Source organism: Salmo salar, chromosome 06, assembly GCF_965601325.2.
Source record: "Salmo salar chromosome 06, fSalSal1, whole genome shotgun sequence".
NCBI lineage: Eukaryota > Metazoa > Chordata > Actinopteri > Salmoniformes > Salmonidae > Salmo > Salmo salar.
In genome coordinates, this window is record NC_138296.1 from 27,391,419 (window position 1) to 27,400,254 (window position 8,836).

Genomic DNA, 8,836 nt, shown 5'->3' on the forward strand with positions numbered 1-8,836 from the left:
GCAAACAAAGGTTTCTGTACCAAATATTAAGTTCTGCTTTTCTGATGTATCAAATACTTATGTCATACAATGTGATTTTCTGGATTTTTGTTTTAGATGCCATCTCTCACAGTTGAAGTGTACCTATGATAAAAATGACAGACCTCAACATGCTTTGTAAGTAGGAAAACCTGCAAAATCGGCAGTGTATCAAATACACTTATCTACAGTGGGGAGAACAAGTAAGGGGGCTATTATAAGAAGCAAAGCAAAGTAGTTTTTGGAGGGGGAGAAATGCACTTCCTTTTTTCTTGGATTAGAGAAGAGTACTCAAAGAAGAACATATCTTAGACAGATTGAAAATGTAAAGGGTCAAGTAGTAGATGATTATGTTGAGATTTTAGAGACAGTGCAGAATTTTTATAAGGACTTATTTAAGAAAGGGGAGGTGGATGAGGGGTGTTGTACAAGAAATTTTAGGTAGGGTGGAGGTGAAAATTAATGTGTGATGGGAAGATTACAGTAAATGAAGTTATAGATGCGATAAAGGATTTACAGGTGAATAAGAGCCCTTGTGTAGATCGTATCATTGCAGAGTTTTATACAATTTATGAAAGAAAGTCTTTTAGCACCTATTTTATTGGAGGTTTATCACTATATGGAGGAGAATGATTGTGTATCAGAATCGATGGTGACAGGGATGATAACTATTTTATATAAAAACAAAGGGAGTAAGGTAAAATTTGAAAATTATAGGCCTATTAGTTTATTAAATGTGGATTACAAGATTTTAGCCAAAATCTTAGCGAATAGGATGAAGAGTTTTACATGATATTATTGCACCAACACAGAATTATAGTGTTCCTGGGAGGGATATAGCTGACACAATTAATACAATTAGAGACGTGATACACAAAATGAATGGAGATAAGATGTATTGTTTTAAGCATAGATTTAAATAAGGCTTTTGATAGGGTAGAACATGAATTTATGTTTAGGAAAGATTTGGCTTTGGTAATAAAATAATAGGGTGGAATAAATTATTATATAGAAATGCAAAAAGTAGGGTGAAATGCAATGGGGTTTTAACTGATTATTTTACTCTGGAGAGATCTGTGAGACAGGGATGTCCTTTATCTGCTTTACTTTATGTTTTAGCGGCTTTTAAGAAGAATAATTGTATTAATTGTGTACAGACTCCACAGAAGGGTTCTAGTTTGATTCACCAATATGCAGATGACAACTATAACAGTTAGAGATGAAGACAGTGTAAAAAAGGTAAGAGAGTGTTTTAAAGTATATGGAAGAGCATCAGGAGCAAAAGTTAATATGGAAAAGTGTTGTAATGTATATTGGGAAAGTAAATGAGGGGAATTTTCCTTTTAAAGAGGTCAAAGATTATTTTAAGGTGTTAGGAGTTTTTATAGGCGTAAAAGAAAAGGAAGCTAGGGATTTGACATGGAGTGGGGTGATAAATAAAGTCAGGAAGGTTGTAAATATGTGGAAGGGGAGGTTGTTAAAATTAAAGGGGAAGGTTATTGTTATAAATTCTTTATTGATTTTTGTTCACGTCATGAATGTCTTAGATGTGCCAGAATGGGTTTTAACTGAAATTAATAAGATCTTAGTTTAATTTTTATGGGATGGGAAGGGGGTGAAAATCGCTTTTAAAACATTGATTGCAGGTTATGAGGAGGGGGGCTTGAAGTTAGCGGATCTAAAGGTGAGGAAAATAGCGATAAGAGTGAAAATGGTTCGGAAGTATTTATATGGAGAATTAGATTACGGGTGTAAAAAGTTTTTTACAGAGTATTTGCAGGAGGTTGGGAGGATCGGGGATAATGGTTTATTAATGTGTGTAAAACAAGAAATGTTGGGAAAAATACCTTTGTTTTATAAGGAAGTTTGAGGCTTGGGGACAGTTTTTACCACACATTTCCTATGAATGTAACATTTTGGAAAATATTTTAAACCAGCCAATCTTTTTGAATCCAAAGATCAAGTATAATAATGCAATGTTGTATTGTAAATATTTTATGAGAGCTGGGATGAGACAGATTGGTGATATTCTATATGAGGTCATTCCGGGGTTTCTACCGGTACACGCTATTTATGACAATGTTATTGAGGTAGATGATGAAATAAGCAAAACTACAGTAGAAAATATGTCTAAGAGAATTCTGGGGTGTATTCCAGAGGAGTGGGTGGTTTTAATAAATACAGAGGTGGTTAAGAGAGCCAGGGGTTTACCGGTTTTATTTTATGAAAATAATGGAGTGAAACATGATTTGTCAGGTTTGAAAGTTACAACAGTCTATAGTAAATGTATTTTAAAAGAGATAAAAGTTCCTGCTTCGGAGAAAGTGTGGTCGGAGGTCTCTGTAGATTTGGATGTGAAATCAATATGGAAGAATGTTAATGTAAAATGGAATTCCATAGAATGTGAAGATAATGATTTTAAAATAAAACATAAGATTTTTACTAATGTGGTTCTACATCAAATCAACAGAAATATTAAGAGAATGTGACATTTGTCATATAGGGGTGGAAAACTTTATGCACTTTTTCATTGAATGTAGTAGATTAACCGTCCCACCTACTCAACAGCCAGTGTAATCCCGTGGCGCGATATTCAAATACCTCAAAAATGCAAAAACTTCACTTTTTCAAACATATGACTATTTTACACAATTTTAAAGACAAGACTCTCGTTAATCTAACCACACTGTCCGATTTCAAAAAGGCTTTACAACGAAAGCAAAACATTAGATTATGTCAGCAGAGTACCCAGCCAGAAATAATCAGACACCCATTTTTCAAGCTAGCATATAATGTCACAAAAACCCAGAAGACAGCTAAATGCAGCACTAACCTTTGATGATCTTCATCAGATGACAACCCTAGGACATTATGTTATACAATACATGCATGTTTTGTTCAATCAAGTTCATATTTATATCAAAACCCAGCTTTTTACATTAGCATGTGACTAGCATGTGACTAGCATTCCCACCGAACACTGCCGGTGAATTTACTAAATTACTCACGATAAACGTTCACAAAAAGCATAACAATTATTTTAAGAATTATAGATACAGAACTCCTCTATGCACTCGATATGTCCGATTTTAAAATAGCTTTTCGGTGAAAGCACATTTTGCAATATTCTCAGTAGATAGCCCGGCATCACAGGGCTAGCTATTTAGACACCCAGCAAGTTTAGCACTCACCAAAGTCAGATTTACTATAAGAAAAATGTTATTACCTTTGCTGTTCTTCATCAGAATGCACTCCCAGGACTTCTACTTCAATAACAAATGTTGGTTTGGTCCCAAATAATCCATTGTTATATCCAAATAGCGGCGTTTTGTTTGTGCGTTCAAGACACTATCCGAAAGGGTAAATAAGGGTGACGAGCATGGCGCATTTCGTGACTAAATATTCCATTACCGTACTTCGAAGCATGTCAACCGCTGTTTAAAATGTATTTTTATGCCATTTTTCTCGTAAAAAAGCGATAATATTCTGACCGGGAAATCGTTTTTTTTTTATTACAAAGAGAGTGAAAGTAAAAGCATGCTATCCCCTCATGCACGAGCCTCAGTCTAATGGCCCTCTGATAGAGCACTTGCCAAACGCGCTAATGCGTTTCAGCCTGGGGATGGAATTACATCGTTCAGCTTTTTCCCGCCTTCTGAGAGCCGTAGGAAGTGTCACGTCATGCCAGATATCCCTTGTATTTGTTAGAGATGATCAAGGAGGGCAAGAAATTGTCAGACAGGCCACTTCCTGTAAGGAATCTTCTCAGGTTTTGGCCTGCCAAATGAGTTCTGTTATACTCACAGACACCATTCAAACAGTTTTAGAAACTTTAGGGTGTTTTCTATCCAAAGCCAATAATTATATGCATATTCTAGTTACTGGGCAGGAGTAGTAACCAGATTAAACCGGGTACGTTTTTTTTATCCGGCCGTGCAAATACTGCCCCCTAGCCCCAACAGGTTAAGAGGGTTTCATGAATTTTTAAAGGAGCTTTTAGTAAAACATTGGCGGGAGGAGATTTTTGATGGGGTGGAAAGGAGGAGATTTTTTCTTTTTGGTATAAATGGGAAAAGTAAAGTTTTGAACTGTAATTTGGTTAATTATGTTTTAAGTCATGCTCGATATGCTGTAAGATTAAGAAGGAACTTGGGTCATTATGGAGGGAAATGTGTGAGTGTGGAGGTACTTTTTAAGAGTATGTTGGAGAAAAATATAGAGAATACATAGATATGGTGGATGCAACTTTGAAAAACAATGTGTGGGGGGAGTACATTTATTCGAATTTCATCAAATGGAAAACTTCTGTTTAATTGATTGCATTTTCTTTCTGATTTTGTAAAAGGGTGAATTGTTCACCCTTTAATGATGATTGAGAAACAGACAATTTGACATCGTTTCATAATAAATAATAAAAAAATACGCCCGATCTCGAAAGCTAAGCAGGGTCGGGCCTGGTTAGTACTTGGATGGGAGACCGCCTGGGAATACCAGGTGCTGTACGCTTTTTGCTCCAGTAGAGGGTTCTCTTGTGTCATGCATGGAGCAGAGCAACTGCCTTTTATTTATGGCCCTAATAATAGTGTCTTTTTATTGGACTAAATGCAGTTTGTTAGTGCTTCCCTGCCCTGCCCTGATCAAATCAAATATTGGACGGTGCGTTTCCCTCAAAATGTAGGCAGTACATTCAGCATTTCTTTTTAGTCTAGGAGACTGTCAATGTGTGTAGTCCATTAGGGCCCAGTAAAATCCCTTCAACGTTTTGCCTGATTCCCCCAATGTCCCCCTTTTCTCCGTTTACATTTCCCCGTTGACCGTTTGTCCCCGTTTCTGCAGGTTTTCAACCTCAAAAGTACACCTTTGTAATAGAAATATAACACGTTTGGATGTTCCATGTCCACGACATTGTTTAAAGCCTATCAGGAGACCACTTTTGAGGTCTGGGAAAAATGGAAGACATTTCGATTTTGGGGTGTAGTTACCCTTTAAACGCAAGTGATGATACCATCTGTACTGTGCGGGATGGAGGGAGTGAATTGTCTGATGAAGTGTTTTGATGTGTATGGGAGAGCTTCTGGGGCAAGGTGAATGTTGAAAAATCTCAAATGTTATGTGCTCCTGATACGGTTGTGTCTACATTTAACATTCCTTTTAAGACTGCTACGGAACATTTGAGAATTTTGGGTGTGAATATTGGGGTAGAGGAGCGGGAGGCGAGGGACTTTACTTGGACAGGGGTGATTAATAAAATGAAGTCGACTTTGAATTACTGGAAACAAAGGAAATTAAAATTCAGGGGGAAAGTGGTGGTGGTGAATGCTCTGTTGATGTCAAAATGGGTCTATACTTTAGGGGTTCTGGACATGCCTGTATGGGCTCTGAAGGAAATTAATAATGTAGTGTCTGGTTTCCTGTGGGGTGGGAAGGGTGTGAAGATTGCTCATGATGTGATGATAGCAGATTATGATAGGGGTGGGTTGAGATTAGTAGATCTGGAGGTTAAGTTAAAAGCCATGCTGGTTAAGAGAGTGAAACGGTTTTTGTATGGGGAGGAGGGTCAGGGGTGGAAGGAGTTTTTTAGGCATTGGTTGCATAGGAGTGGAGGATGCGGTGACTATGGGTTGTTAATGTGTCTAAAGCCTAGCATGTATGCAGAGGTGCCTGCGTTTTATCAGGTGTCCAGGGCCTGGGCGGAGTTTTTAACCTCAGGTTAACTATGAGTGTGACTCTATTGGGATGATTTTGAATCTACCGGTTTTTATGAACCCATTGCTGAAATCTGAAGGAAAGATGCTGGAGAGTAAGGTGCTTATGAGGGCAGGTATGATAAGAGTGAGGGACTTTAGGTATGAGGTGGTGCCGGGGTTCCTGCCTGATCAGGCGATCTTAGATACTGTCTGGGGTGTTGATGAGGATGTCAGGAAAGGGACGGTGTTGAGAATGTATGAGAGGATAAAGAGTGTTTTCCAGGGAGTGGGTGAGGCTGCTGGACAATCACTTGAGTAATGGGGTTTTAGAGACCTTGCCTGAGATGCAGGTGAAATGTGGGGAGTCTGTGCAATCCTTATCCTCTACCCAGGTGAGGGCCTTCTACTGGGCTCTTACCAGGAAGGTCAAGGCGCCTGCATCTGAGAAAGTGTGGAGGCAAGTGTTTCCAGGGTTGGATGTAGAGCGGTTGTGGGAGAATATGGTAGTGAGGCTCAACAGTCACATTTTGATTTTATGTTGAGGCACAATCGGGTTTTTACCAAGGTGGTGTTACATCAGGTAGACAGGTCAGTGTCTCGTGTATGTAGAGTTATGGATGAAAATCTGATGCACATGATGTTTGAGTGTGTTGATGTAGCTGGGTTCTATGTGAGGTTGAGGGACATGTTAGAAAGGTACTGGGGAGTAGAGTTAATAGGAGGGGTAGATTGGAGGTGTTTGGTATTGTTTGGAGTGTGTCAGCATGTGAGGGGGGTGAATATTGACTTATTGAATTTTATGCTGCCACATTGCAAGGTATGCTGTATATTCGAGGAGGAACTTGGCAAGGTTTGAGGGCAAGAGGGTGACAGTGTGGAAGGTGTTTGAAGGTTTGGTCAGGAAGGATGTGGGATTTATGCATAGGTCTAGGATTGTGGATTCATTGCTGTGGGGGAGGATGGTGGTTTGGTGTATGGGTTTTGATGTGCAAAGTTTTGGGGAGATATCATTAACAATCTTGAAAGCATTGTTTTGAGAATTTCTTAGATTTTATTTGATAGGGGGTTGCTTTGAACCTCTATTTTTGTGGAATTTGTTTTATCTTAGTCTTGCATGCAATGTTTGTATGTAGTTGGTTTTGGTATTTTTATTTCTTTGGGTTTTTTGATTTGATAGGGGGTGAATTGTTTACCTGCCTATGTTGTTTAGTCGTGTTGATTGAATTGGTTTTTGCAAATTGAAAATATTGTCAAATAACATTTTTATAATACAAATAAAATATGCCCGATCTCGTCCGTTCTCGGAAGCTAAGCAGGGTCGGGCCTGGTTAGTACTTGGATGGGAGACCACCTGGGAATACCAGGTGCTGTAAGCTTTTTGCTCCAGTAGAGGGCTCTCTTGTGTCATGCATGGAGCAACTGCCTTTTATTTATGGCCCTAATAATATTGCGTATTTTTATTGGACTAAATGCAGTTTGTTAGTGCTTCCCTGCCCTGATCAAATCAAAGCAAATATTGGACGGTGCGTTTCCCTCAAAATGTAGGCAGTACATTCAGCATTTGCTTTTAGTCTATGAGACTGTCAATGTGTGTAGTCTGCCTGATTGCACACCGCCCCCCATTTCTCTGTTTACATTTCCCCGTTTGTCCCTGTTCTGCAGGTTTTCGCTGTCAAAAGTACACCTTTGTAATAGAAATATAACACGATTGGATGTTCCATGTCAACGACAAAGTTTAAAGCCTATCAGGAGACCACTTTTGAGGTCTGGGAAAAATGGAAGACATTTCGATTTTGGGGTGTAGTTACCCTTTAAACCCAAGTGTGCGCCAGGAAGAGATCTTTGTTTGGTTAAGCGGTGTTGCTGTAGCGCTCATGTGATTGCGGCGTTTGCAAAACAAATGGCCACTGGATTGATGCAAATAATCATGATATAATTCTGCCAGGCTGGCATAGGCTACTTTGCAGTTAACATTTAATTGAGAAGGTTTTGGGGGAAGCCTTTCCTTCTCTACCACAAGAAGGTTATCATTAGCCTCATCGCTAACGGCAACAAAGTGTAGACATGCGCGCGCTCCGCACGCATGCGCACAGAAATTGGGCAGTCCTGTGCCGTTCCTGAAAGTTGCATGGAAAACCGAACCGCTGATGCATTTTGTTCATGTCTTATGATTCACTTGGGCAAATGAATGCATTTTCTAACAAGTCGAAGGGATTTAATTGATTTCCTCTTTAGTTAAATACATTTTAGAATATTGTTGAATTTCGGTTTAACGTCTGGATTCCGTGATTCCGTGTGGGCGAGCCGTATTTTCTAGGGCCCTAGTCTATGAAGTTGTCATAAGTGTCAACATAGGATATGCCCTCTCTCCCCTCTCTCCCCACCGCCCACAAGAGTCAAATATAGGGTGTGGAAATGTAAGCAAGGTTTGAGCTTTTTCAGAGTGTGTCACAAAGTGTACATTTCGCTGTCTCCTTATTTTGTGGGCGACACATTGACTTTATATAGTGTACCAAGAATTGTCCCTTCGCTTACGGCCATACCAGCCTGAATACGCGCTTCCGGTGAATAAGACAGGTGCAGGTAATTACGCTGTGAGTGAGTGTTCGCTCGAGAGCTATTTCTTCGATATTCTTAGTTTTTTGACGGACAATATCTGATTTTGAATTCAAATAAGTTTAAGTTTAGTGAGTTTTTTCCCCCCTTGCAGTTCTGCTGCTTGGGGGTGAGTTTGAGACTTTTTTCTGATTTCTTAATGACGGACAACATGGCAACGAATAATGGAACGGATAAAGACAAAGGCAATGCACAAAGGACAAAATTTGGACCTGAAGGTGGCTTATAATACGGCAAGGAACGAACGGTGGCGGTGGAATTGATGGGAGAAGACAAGATAACGACGATGGAATTACTAAGATCAATTAAAGATGTGTGCGGAGAGTTGGTGGGGTGCAGAATTAAAGGAGAAAGGAAATATGAAGTCACGATGCGGGATGCAAAAGGTAAAGAGCGTTTAATGGATGGGTTCAAGATCAAGAATACGAAGATAATGGCGAGAGACGTGATGGCAAACGAACTCAGTCTCGTTCATGAATTTGCCAGTTTATATCGAGGACGGAGCTATACTAGAC